The 13,213-nt window shown below is 35.3% G+C and overlaps 1 long non-coding RNA gene across 1 annotated transcript in view; it reads right to left on the reverse strand.

Moving 5' to 3' along the window:
• Positions 1-12,856, reverse strand: part of LOC104849234 — a 48,184-nt gene extending 35,328 nt beyond the window's left edge. Inside the window, exons 1-2 of the long non-coding RNA XR_004517963.1 lie at positions 12,746-12,856; positions 11,880-11,944 (exon numbers count right to left, since the gene is read on the reverse strand). This is a non-coding gene — a long non-coding RNA (uncharacterized LOC104849234). The remainder of the gene's footprint in view (positions 1-11,879; positions 11,945-12,745) is intronic.
• Positions 12,857-13,213: the final 357 nt, after the last annotated feature.

Here is a 13,213-nt window from a genome sequence, read left to right on the forward strand (position 1 = left end):
ATTTGCTCTCTTTCTCACTATCAATTATACTTTTTTCTTTTTACGTTTTTTAAGTCATCATCCAAGTTAATTATGTATGTTTACATTACAACTAATTCAAATATACTTTCAAATAACACTATTGCCACTTGACAGATTGTGCCAAGTACCTTATAAAAAGAAAATATTCCTAACTCTTTCCTTCTTCACCTCATATCATTACTGTCATTCATTTCACTTATACTTAAGTGCACATGAACATGCACACAGATTTCCCTACATTTTTGCTATTATTATATTATGAATATATTATTATTTATGAATACATTTTTGCATTATATTAAACTATTATGTACTAGATCAGTTAAGAATGTTTTTAATTTTACCTTCCTTTATTCACTCTTTGATGTTTCTTCTTTCTTTATGCAGACCTGAGTTTCTGACTAAATATAATGTTTCTGACTGTATATTTCATTCAATTCTCTTCTTGCTTGCATGGTTTATAAGAAGTTGAATGCAATTTTAATCTTTATTTCTTCATAGGCAATAGAGAAATTTAGCTTCTTTTAAGTTTTTTTTTCCCTATAGGCGATAGAGAAAGCTTCTTTGAAGATTTTTTTCTTTGATTTTTTTTAAGCTTTATATGATTTGCCTATAGTGTAATTTCTTCAACATTTATTCTGCTTGGTGTTCTCTGAGCTTCCTGCATCTGTGTTTTGGCATCTGAAATTGATGTGGGGGAAACTGTCAGTAATTATTGGTTCACATATTACTTCTGTTTCTTTCTTCTTCTGGTATTCATATTACATATCTGTTACACCTTCTGTAGTTTTTCTATAGTTCTTCGGAGACTTACTCTGGGTTTTTTGTTTTGCTTTGCTTTTTGTCTTTTTTTTCAGTTTGCTTTTCAAATTTGAAGCTTCTATTTTCATAGCCTCAAGCTCAGAGATCATTTCTCAGCCATATCCTTTCTACAAAGCTTTCATCAAATTCATTCTTCATTTCTATTACAGTACAGCGTTTCTTTTAAATATTTGGTCTTTCCTTTTGATTTTCTGAATTTCTGCCTCTCTGCTTTTGTTATCCTCTTGTTCTTTGATTTTTTTCCTACTTTTTCCATGAGTGTCCTTAACATTCTAATATAGTTAAAATTTTTATTTTGGTTGGATAATTCCAACACTTCTTCCATACATATCTGACCCTGGTTCTGACGTTTGTTCCATCTGTTTGAACTATTCTTTAGTCTTTTAGTACAACTTCTAAGTTTTTGTTGAAACGCAGACATGATATACTGGCTAAAAGGAACTGTAGTAGGTAACGTGGGTGGGAGCATTCTGTAGGCCAGTGATTACCAACTTCTCGGTCTTTTGAATGAACCTAGGCCCCTGGACTGTGAATGTGCCCAGCACTGCTCATTTCGGCCTACAGTGACCCCCTCACCCAGGACGAGATGTCTAGAACAGGCTAGACATGGTGATTTCCCTCCTCCCAGGTAGTTTAACCATGATGGAATCCTAGCAGGTTAGGCTGTGGAAAAGTAGCTTTTTCTCAGGATCAAAACTTGTTGAGAAGAAAATAATTTTCTGGGATATTTCATATGGTTGCTTTCCTCTCCCTTTCCCAGAAGCACAAGGGACTTTTTCTCAATATTCATTTCAGGACTTGACAGAACTCTGAGAGATAAAACTAAAAGTGAAAGGTACCCTCTGTTGAGCAGCTCCCTCCTGGAGTTTTTAATTCTCATACTTGTCCAGCTGTCCTTCTGCCAGCAGTTTATCAACCACAGTCCAGTTTTCCTACTCTAGGACTTGCTCCCATTAGGTTTCTACATGTGGTTTCTGCTCTATTAAGTGGTGATTCTGTACACCTACCCTCTCTGAAATTCTCAGTAATTTGCAGAAATTCTCAGTTCTCTGATAGATCTAAGAAGACAAGAAGTCTTTTCAGTTTGTTGAACATTTAAATTGTTGGGACAGTATATGACTTCTTAAGCCTCTTAATGTTGGACTGGAAACTGCAATAAATTTCAACTCAATAAAAAATCCTGAAAAAAAAAAGTATGTCTAAGAACTGGGAAAATGGATAGAGATTCAACTAGCAATTGAGATGAAAGAAACAAAAAAAGGGAAGGGATGATTGGTAGGCATCACTGCACAGTATGATCAGATAGGAGCAGGCACATGTGTAGGAGTCACATCAATTTAAGTAAAATGGATGATGGAAATGGATTTAGTGTGAACTCTCCTCTTAAAATATAATTTTATGCACTGACAGAAAAAATTTGAAAACTTCTCTGGAGTTCATATAAGTAACACTGAAAGAAGAAAGTTACAGGTCTAACGTAAGCTGACAGGAAACACAGAAGACACATTGATGAATTCCCCCCTTTTCTATTTTTCTGTTTGTGCTATGGTTTGGGGGCCTTTGTCCCTTCCCAAATTCATGTTGAAGCTGAATGCCCAATGCAACAGTGTCTAGAGACTTTTAGGAGGTCATTCACTCTGGAGAGCTCTGCTCACATGATAGGATGACTAGGTACCTTTGGAAAAAGGCGTGACCAAGGAAGCTCACCCTTTTTTATGGTCCTTCTGGCCCTTCTGCCATGTGAGGACACAGTGTTCAACCCCTCTGGAAGTCACAGCAGCAAGATGCCCCCTTATGGTCAGAGAGCAGCCTTCACCAGATTCCAAACCTGACAGCACCTTGACCTCAGGCTTTCCAGCCTCCAAAGCTGTGAGAAATAAATTTCCATTATTTATAAATTGCCCAGTCTATAGTTTATTGTTATAGCAGCACAACCTAATGCAATTTGTAATTTTCATATACTAAATTTTATCATTTTAAAAATTCATACTTTTCATTAAATCAAAGTATGTAAGCTAGGCCTATCCAAGTGTCGTGCACAGCTATGATTTGTACTACAGTGGTGGATGAGGATAATGGGAATCAGGAACTGTGATGCCTAAGCACTGAGTTGGGTAGAGAGGACCTTGAGTATGATTGGGGGGCTCCTGATTAGGGTGGAAGTCAGGCTTCAAGAAGAACCTAGACACTGAGATCAAGCAGAGGGTAAAGAGTGAAACAAAACTCTTAACTTTTAAATAATGGAAGCTTAATATTCATGGCACAGCTATCTTGTAAGATGGCTTTTACTTTTAGTTTTTATAGAAAAAACCATGGCATGTCACATTTGTTTTTGTTTTACTGAATATAGTCACTAGCTTTTTGTGGGACTGGGGACTGGCCTCTCATATGCTCGCCCAGTGCCTTACCACTGAACTACATTCCCCAGCCCGGTCACTAGGCTTTAGTAGGTGTAATCATAGGAAGAATCAACAGGGTTTTGCAAAAGTATGGAATCCCTCATTTTTAGAACTCCCAAGGGATAATCACGATGATATTGTAGGGCACATACTGCTTTTCTGTATGTTCAGTTAAATAGTCAAGATCTACCTTCCAACCTTCCTGATCAGATGACTCAAATGTAAAAAGAAGCCCATTAGAGGCCATAGACCTCATGTATAAACCCAGATGAGAATATGTCAACCATTCTCAAAAAAATTTTAAGGTCCTCTTGCTTTTCCAACTGTGTGTTCATGTATCACATTCTTCAACTTTGTAAATCACTTACTTTTTCTGCCACTCAACTATTTACTTGATATTGCTCAAATCAATAAGTAACTAAATACAGCTCCCGTATCTGATCTGGTCCATTTTCACTAGTTTCTCTGCTCTTCTGTCTAGGGATTCAGTGGGACTTCCAAGTCTGGTTGCATGCAACCAAGATCCAGTACACATGGGAGTTACTACAAGCAGAATGTCTCTAGGGAAAGCACTGTTCATGAAAACGTAAAGCTAAGTTTATCAAGTGGCAACAGAAATGACCTGAGTCCAACCAAAATTAATGTAGAAACTCTAATCTCCACCCTGATATTATTTTATTCATAATTAAATATATATGGTTATTATTTGTCAATTGAAAAACTTTAATCTCTAATTTATTGATTCATTTAATTTTCCCTCTAATAAAGAAATAAACATCCTCAATAATGGTTAAAACAATCAGACAGACAACAAAGAATTAGCGGACTTAACCCAATAAAGCCAAATAGATCTACCAATAAATGCAAAATACCCAACAACAGGACACACATCCTTTCCAGATGTATATTGAACATTTTCTAGACCACAAATTAAGTCTCAATGTAGTTAAAAATATAAATATCATAATAAAAAGTATCTTTATATTTTCTTTGTGGTGCTGGGGATGGAACCCAGAGCCTTGTATATGTTATGCAAGCACTCTATCACTGAAGTACATTCCCAGCCTTAAAATAGTTTTTTCTGACTACAACAAGATAAGGTTAAATCAATTAACAGAAGACTGGAAAATTAAAAAATACATGAACATTTAACAACACCCTCTTAGCCAGTGGATCAGGGAGGAAATCACAAGGGAATTTTGAAAATGTTTCAGATAAAGTGAAAACACAATATATCCAAATTTATGGGACACAGAGAAAGCAGTGTTAATTGGAAGTTTATAGCTAAAAACACATTGAAAACAAAGAAATACATCAAGCCAGAAACCGATTTTTACCACCATAAGTAACTAGAAAAAGTGCGAACTAAACCCAAAGATAACAGAATAAAGGAATGATAAAGGTTAGAGCAGTGACAAACAAAATGCAGAATAGAAAAACAGTAGAGTAAATCAATAAAACCAAAAGCTGATTCTTCAAAAAGATCAATAAAATGGACATTTAGATAAAAAGAAGACTCAAAATGCTAAAATAGGAAATGAGAAAGAAAATATTATTACAATTCTACAGACACAAGAAAGAATATAAAAGTATATTAACATTTGTATACAAAAGCATTGGATCATCTTGATGAAATGGACAAATTCCTAGAAACACAAAACCTTACAAAATTAAGCAGGAAGTCTGAATGGATCTTCTCTTAGATATACAAGCTTAAATATTACATCATTCCTCTTGTTAGAGACTGCTAAACTATAAATAAAGAGCAAAATAAAAGACAGATAATAGGAAACAGGGAGATAGATCTTTTGCCAAAGAGAAAGGGGTCCAAGAGATGGAGGGAGGTGGGAGGGAGGGGATGAAGAAACGTATTATTTACAATAAATATATAGCCACTTTCCAAAATGGATATAAACATTATGCCCTACAAATATGTTCTAATTAATATGAAAATAAAAAAGCCAAAAATAGTTCCTGACTCAGTCACATTCCCATTGCCTAAGACACAGCACCCAACACCCGCAGTTTAAAGGAAGAGAGGTTTATTTTGGCTCACAGTTTCGGAGGTCTCATTCCATGCACAGTTAGTGGGCTCCGAGGGAGAAATGGCAGGATCCTGGCAGAGGAAGGCTGCTCACATCAAGGTGGCCAGGAAGCACACTTTCTAACTTACTCGATGTGGCCAGCACTACCCTACTACTAAAGCCAAATATGTTATAAAATAAAACTACAGACCAACATCTTTTATGAGCACTGATGCAAAATTTCTCAATAGTATACTACCACACCGAAATCAGAAGCACATCAAAAGGATTATACATCAGGACCAAATGAGATTTGTTACTGAAATACAAGGATGGTTCACAGTGGGAAAATCACCAAAGCATTGCATCATGTTAACAACATGAAGGAGAGGGGAAGCCCTACATCATCGTCTCAATGAAGAAAAGACCTTGAACAAAATTTAATACTCTTTCATGATAAAACACAGGAACTATTTCACAATAAAAACCAGTATGAAAATCCACAGAGCATCACACTCAATGGTGAAAGACTGAAAACTTTTCCTCTAAAATCTGGAAAAAGGTAAAGATGTTCACTTTGGCCACTTCCATTCAGCTTAGTACTTGAGCTTTTAGCCAGAGCAATTACTAAAAAAAGAAGAAATAAAATGCATCGAATTAGAAAGGAAGAAATAGGATTATCTTTGTCCAAAGATATGATCTTACATGTAGGAAATCCTGAAAATTCTACAAAATAACCAAACTAGGATGAATTCAGCAAAGTGACAAGATTTAAAGTTAAGAGCAAAAATTAACTGCATTTCTACATTAATAATGTGTCCATTATTATTATGTGTCTGAAGAGGAAATTATAAAAACAATTCCATTTATAGTAGCATCAAAAAGAATAAAATGTTTAGGAATAACAAGGAGGTGAAAGACTGTACAATGGAAGCTACAAAACATAGCTGAAAAAATTAAAAAGACTCAAATAAAGGGAGCTATACCCCCTGTTCATAGATTGGAAGACTTAATGCTAAGTGTCAAAACTTCTACATATAATATATCAATTTGACATAATCGTAACCAAATTCCTAATGATATTTTTTTGCAGAAATAGAAAAATTAATCCTAAAATATAGATGGGAACAAAAGAAATCTTGCTGGAGGGAATGAGAAGGGATGGTAAAGAAAGGGAATAAGGGAATTAAGATGTGTTTTGTACATGTACCAGCTCCACGCAAGGAATGTAAGCATTATGTATTGCGTGCATTATGTATTGTACAAAGAGAAAAATAGGGAGGAGGTCAAGAATGGATGGAGGGGGAGGGAGAGAAGGGAAAGGGGATTAAAACAAGGAAATAGGGTACATTACATACATGTACCAGTTCCCGACAGGGAATCTAAACAGTATGTACTACAGATATGCACTACAAATAAAAAGAAATCATGACTAGCCAAAACCATCTTGAAAACGAAGAACAAATCTACAGGATTCTTACTTCCTGATTTTAATACTTACTATAAACCTATAATAATATAATAATAATGATCGACACATTTCTCAGCATTAAAATCAACCGAACTACACAGCCAAGCTAATAAAGAAATGCATTATCAGCATAGAAATGTTTTTTGTTTGTTTGTTTTTTTGAGACAGGGTCTCACTATGTAGTTGAGACTGACCTGGAACTCACTATGTAGCTCAGGCTGGTCTCGAACTCACAGCGATCCTCCTTCCTCAGCCTCCTGAGTACTGGAATTACAGGTGTGCACCACCACGCCCGGCTTAGAAATAAGTTTTGATTCCAAAATGGATCTTGGTAGCAAGAAGCAAAGCAAGTAGAGTGTGTGTTGATGAAGACATGCTATTCATTTGAGAGACAAAACATCAATGTACTGTGAGAATGGTGGTTGTTCTTAACTTGTCATGGATTATATATTCTAATTCCTCTCTCCTTAAACTAAAAAATAAAGCTAAATTAGCACAGTAAAAGAAAAAACAAAAGCTACAGTAATCAAAATAATGTGATACTCCCCCGCTTCTTTAAATCAACAGAATAGAACAAAGAGCCCAGAAGTAGCTGACAGCAGTGCCAAGACCATTCAATGGGGAAAGGATAGTCTTTTAAACACATCTTGTTGGGAAAACTGTACATATCTATATACATGTGCAAAAGAATGAAGTCGGGCCTTTCTAAACACCATGTATAGAATTAAGCCAAAATGTATGAAAACCTAAAACTAAAAATCTCTTAGAAGTGAACAGTCTAAAACTTTATGATACTGGGTTCAGCAATAATTTCTAGGATAAGGTATGAGAGGCACAGACAACAAAAGAACAAGTAGCCAACCATGACTCAGTGAAAGTTTTTGAAATTTGCATCCAAAGATAGTATCAACTGAGTAAAAATATAATGCTTAAAATGGAATAAAATACCTGGAAACCATATATAGATGATAACGGGTTAATATTCAGAATAGAAAACTCCTAAAACTCGACAATAAACCCAATTCAAAATGGCCAAAGGAAACGAATAGGTAGTTCTCCTAGCACACATACCAGTGGCCAATAAGCATATGAAAAGATGCTCAATGACACTAATCATTGGGGCGATGCAAGTAAAATGTTTGAGATGCTATCTTACCAATACATGGCTACCATAAAAAGCATAAAAATTTGTGAGTGTTTTCACCACAAAAATGAGCATGTAAGGTAATGTCTATGTAAATGAACTTGACATAGTCCACAGTGTATACATATGTCAAAACACCATGTTGTAAAGAATTAATATATACAATTTTATTTATCAAGCAAGTACCAAAATAACAAGTGTTGACAAGGGTGTAGAGAAATGAAAACACTTGTGTGCTGTTTTGGGAAATGTACAATGAATGGTGCAGCTGCTATAGAAAACAACATGGTAGTTTCTCAAATTACTGAAGGTAGAATTATCATATGACCCAGTCATTCCAACTTGAGTATATGATCAACAAAATTGAAAACAGGATCTTAGACAGAAACATAAGCATCCATGTTTATAGCAACATTATTCACAATAGCTAAAATATGAAAGCAAGCCAAGTGTCCATCAAAATAGGGTATATGCATAGAATGGAATATCATTCAACCTAAAGGATATCCTGATAAGCATTACAATACGGATGAACCTTAAAAACACTTCACTAAGTGAAATAAGCTTGTCATGATAAGACCAATACTCAGCCAGGACTTAGCTCAGTGGCACCGTGCATGCCTTGCAAGTGCAAGGTCCTGAGTTCGATCTCCAGGACCAATACTGTATGAGTCCCTTATGTGAATACCTAGAATAGTTAAATTCAGAGACAAAGTTGAATGGTGGTCTCTAGGTGCAGAGAGGAAGAAACAGGCAGTGATGGTTTAATGGGTACAAGTTTCAGTTTTACAAGACGAAAAATATTCTGGAGATGGCACATCCCCACTGACTTCATTTTCTTCCTCTATGCTCTGTGTCCTAAGGGTTCTACCACCTCCCAATAGCACTTGGGCTAGAGGCCATGTTTTTAGTTCAAGTGCATTTGAGAGATATTTAAAATATAAATGATACCAGTCCTCAACCTAATAACAGCTTTTATACTTTTAAGTAGTTGTAAATATAAAGTCGTATTTTCTGTGATGTGAAATTTGTTGTATTATCATTGTCCGTGAGTAAAGCTTTATTAAAATACAGATATTGTCCCTCATTTGTTTCCAAATTATACCCACTAGTAATAGTTGAACAGTCATCACTGGGATGTGGTGCTTTACTAGTTTGCGCTGCTGTGGGAACACTACAAATCACAACAGTTTTCACTTGACAGCACCTTGAGTACCAAATGATCACAAAAGCATGACATTTTATAGTTTTTAATGTCCAGCACAGACTCACCATGTCAAGACAACAACAAAAAATGAAAAGTTGGTTTTAAATTTTACACTTTAAAGACCTAAAGGCATGTGGATTTTCTATCAATAGTTTTTAATCCAGCACAGTCTCACCATGTCAAGACAACAACAAAAAATGAAAAGTTGGTTTTAAATTTTACACTTTAAAGACCTAAAGGCATGTGGATTTTCTATCATCAACTAGATGACAAGAAATTGTGTTCATCATAAAATCACATTATGGCTATGCTTTTAAAAAGTACAGTAAAATAAGAGTTGGGAAAACTACGGAAGTTTCAGAAGGAATAACTTATCACAGTAGATTTTTTTCACAAAAATAAAAATGAGGCTATAAAGTAAATTTCTAGATGGCTCACTTGTTGGGCAAGCAAAGAAAGTCATTTATTCATGGTATCTTAATAAAACCACATTGGATTATAGAAGCCAAAGAAAATAAAGTAGTTTAAAACGATAGGTTGGGTAAACCTTTTGTGGAATACTTGGAACCAAAACTGTTTAGGATTTCTGACTGCTTGAATTTTGGAATATTTATAATGAGCTATCTTGAGATGGGGCCTACATCTTAATATAAAATAAATTTATGTTACATACACATGTCATACAAATAGCCTAAAGATAATGTTATACAATATTTCTAAATAATTTGGGGCTTGGAACAAATATTTATGATGTCAAGTTTTCCACATGTAGCATCATTTCAGCACTCAAAAAGTTTCAGGTTTTAGAGCATTTGGATTTCTGGTCTTGGAGTATGGATGTTCCATCTGTACTAGTGAAGAATTTAGAACAGCATCAATAGCCAATTTTAAAACAAATAATTTAGAGTGATTTTCTTTGGCTTTTGAAGAGTCCACATATATTTCCAATACTGTTCAGTTTATTCAAAGAATCAATGTCAAATCTAAAAGTCATAAAGCATTAGCCTCTATGGATCCTCTTGGTAGACCAAATATAATTCAGAATATTTTCAAAGAAAACTAATTCATTTCAAACTTGAATGGTATCTGGTAAGATGTGTTATGGCTGATAGTGATAAAACTGAATGAGGAGAAAAAACCTTGGTTGGAAAATTTACAAAGTTTTTGAAAATGTATGGTGTTTAAAGATATCATTTTATTTGTCATATTATCCATCAGTAGAAATCGATGGTTAAAGTACTTGATTCTATCTTGTGTTACTATAAATCATTAGTATTAACAATAAATTTCATTTGCTCTTATGAATTTAATAATATTTAGTATCACTAATTTTTGTCCTAAATAGAAGCAAATATCCTTATTTTCCCCTTTAATGACTTAGTAGTGGTATATTTTATTGAGATTAAAAAAATACACACAAGATTTAAATTTTTCTTCTGAATGATGAATTTCCTCAACCACTATTACTGAGCTTCACACTGCTTTGGAAATTAGTTTTGCTGCAAACTTGACAATGTTTCTTAATGAATGAACCTAAAATTACAATTCAAAATAGAGTCTATATGCAAAACCTATATTGCAATAAATTTATTTTGGTGGCAACCAACGTTATTGAAATCACAAGCAATATAAAGCTTTATTCATTTCCTGTGTCATCAAAAATTAAATAAGAAGCAAGACTTCCACTCCACACATGTTTGCCGAGAATGTATTTTCTGAGCTCAGTCTACAGTTCTAGCGGTACTTTTTGGACTTCAAGACATTTTCCTGTTTTAAAAATCTATTTTCTGTGCAGTTGAGGCACTTCCACTTAATCTTTGATTGGAAGTGATTAATCTACAGTATAGTCATAGGCCAAAAGGCAAATATCTAGGAAAGTACAAGGAGTTCTATAGATACATTCAAGTGATGAATATTTTTAATTAAAACCACATGCTCATGATTGCTGTCAGGACTCAGATGTATCTTATTTGTGTGAAAAAAATTTTTCTTATTGGTAAGTACTATGAAACATTGCATTTTGCCTCAGCCTACGAAGCCTAAAATATTTACTATCTTATCCTTTACTGAAAAAATATAAAGCTTCCCACAAAGAGGACTGTAGTGTCTGAAAGTTGCAGGGAAGCCTCACTAAAAGTGGCATTGAGGAACTTCTTGCTAGAGAAAGTCTGCCTAAATATGAAGACTAATTATTCTTATTTAGCAAGCAAAGCCATGTCTGTGGTCATACTACTATAATCAAAAATAGAAGTGGTCCTAAAGCTACATTCTTCCATAGACTGTGTGACTTAGTTGCAACAAATACTATCATCTGTCTCCCATTGGTACTGCCAGTTTGAATTTTTATTAGTTTTATAGTTTTTTTCATATCTTTTGTATTATACACCATGTATTGGATTCAGACATCATAAGATTTACCTCAAATACATAGGAAGAAGACAGCCTATTCTACCACCTTGCATTTTATTAATTATTATAAATACTAAACTTCACTTTTTGGAAAACTTTTTTTTTTGGTACCAGGGATTGAACTCAGGACCTTGTGTTTGCAGGGCAGCGAGGTGCTACTGAGTTGAATCCTTGGCCCCTAAGAACATTTTACAATATAGCAATATGTCGGGGACTATTTTATTCATGACTAACTAAAAATAAGCTTACTGCCGCCTTCAGGTTTAAAAATTCAGGTTAAGTAAGCTAACTTTCAGTTGAAAAATATAATATGAACATGATTCTATTGATCAGATTATTTTTTTAAAATCTTAAAGAACATAAACAATCTCTGCAGTCTTACATTTTAGTGATTTTCTGAAATCACTGATGATTCACACATGCATAAGAAAGCCCTTGCTTCATTGCCTGTAAAACAAATACCATCATTTCAGATAAAAGTTAGGGTCAGCACATGCTTAAGGGTTAACATCAAATGTTTTCTATTGAATAAGAGTCTCAATGCAAGATACCACAAACCAGAATCCTAAGTAAGATGATAAATAAGTAAGCCACCTAATATTAAGGCCACTTCCTTAGCTAACCTTGCTAAGAAATCAGAGCGTTAGTCTGTGACTTCTAATGAATATGTTTATACAAGTCACCCTTCATCACCAGTCCCTACAACCTGCAATCTAATGAGATTGAAACAAAAGCTTTTTCTAGGAAGGAAAAGTTTTCTAGCTCTGGAAAATTACAGGATGAAGGCTGACCTGGCAGCAAAGGGCTGCAGGTCATTGAATTGTAATCCCAGTCAGGTCCTCATGTTAATATGGCTGGAGATGTGAGCTCTCTGCCCGTTCTCCTCACCATGAACCTGGAATAATACATAGGACCCCCTACTTTGCAACAGATGATGAGTGTAGTAAATAAAATGGCAGCAGCATTTTCTTAGAACAAGACATAAAATAACCTCACCGCGATATTCTCCACACACTCTTTGACACACTCCCTTCAATGGCTCTGCCATTTTGCTTATTGATTCTTCTTTATTTTCAATTTCAATACCTTCTCTACAGGTTGCTTCAGGTTCCCTGGCCTTGCATGTGTTCAGTCTCTACTTGGCGAATGCCCCCAACCAAGCTTCTGGACAAATATTCCTCCTGACTCCCCAGCCCCTCTCTTCTCTTAGGGACCCAGCTGCTCCTGCCATGTCCTCTCCACACAGACCTTAGCGCCTTGCCTCTGCCTGTGCTGTCTTGGGACAAGCCTGCAGCCAGCCAGCTGTCAGTGAGGTGTCCACAGTGACTCCTGCATGGGATGGAAAATATATCCTTCTCTAACTCCCAGCCATCCCTCCCGTGCTAGCCCTGCACACAATGTAACAATGCCCCTTATGTGTCATACCTATGTCACTTACCCTCTTCAGGGGCTGTGCTACCTCCTTGTCTCTTTCAGATTCCCAGTGCTGTGTGCATAATGGAGTTTAGTACATGCACACAAAAGGTAAGGAACTGTTGAACCTATCATTCTTCAATGGTTTGGTCTATAAATTTGGGTTCAGGAAAGATGAGATGAGAAGAACTGCAACTTCAGGAAACATTAGTTCTCCCACGTTCTCATTTTTATCTTTAAGTATCCTGTTGAACAGATATTGACATTGTTCACTCCACAGGATTTTCCTAGCCAAACAGATTT

This window comes from Fukomys damarensis, unplaced genomic scaffold, assembly GCF_012274545.1.
Source record: "Fukomys damarensis isolate Sample0158 unplaced genomic scaffold, DMR_v1.0_HiC HiC_scaffold_19, whole genome shotgun sequence".
Taxonomy (NCBI): Eukaryota; Metazoa; Chordata; class Mammalia; order Rodentia; family Bathyergidae; genus Fukomys; species Fukomys damarensis.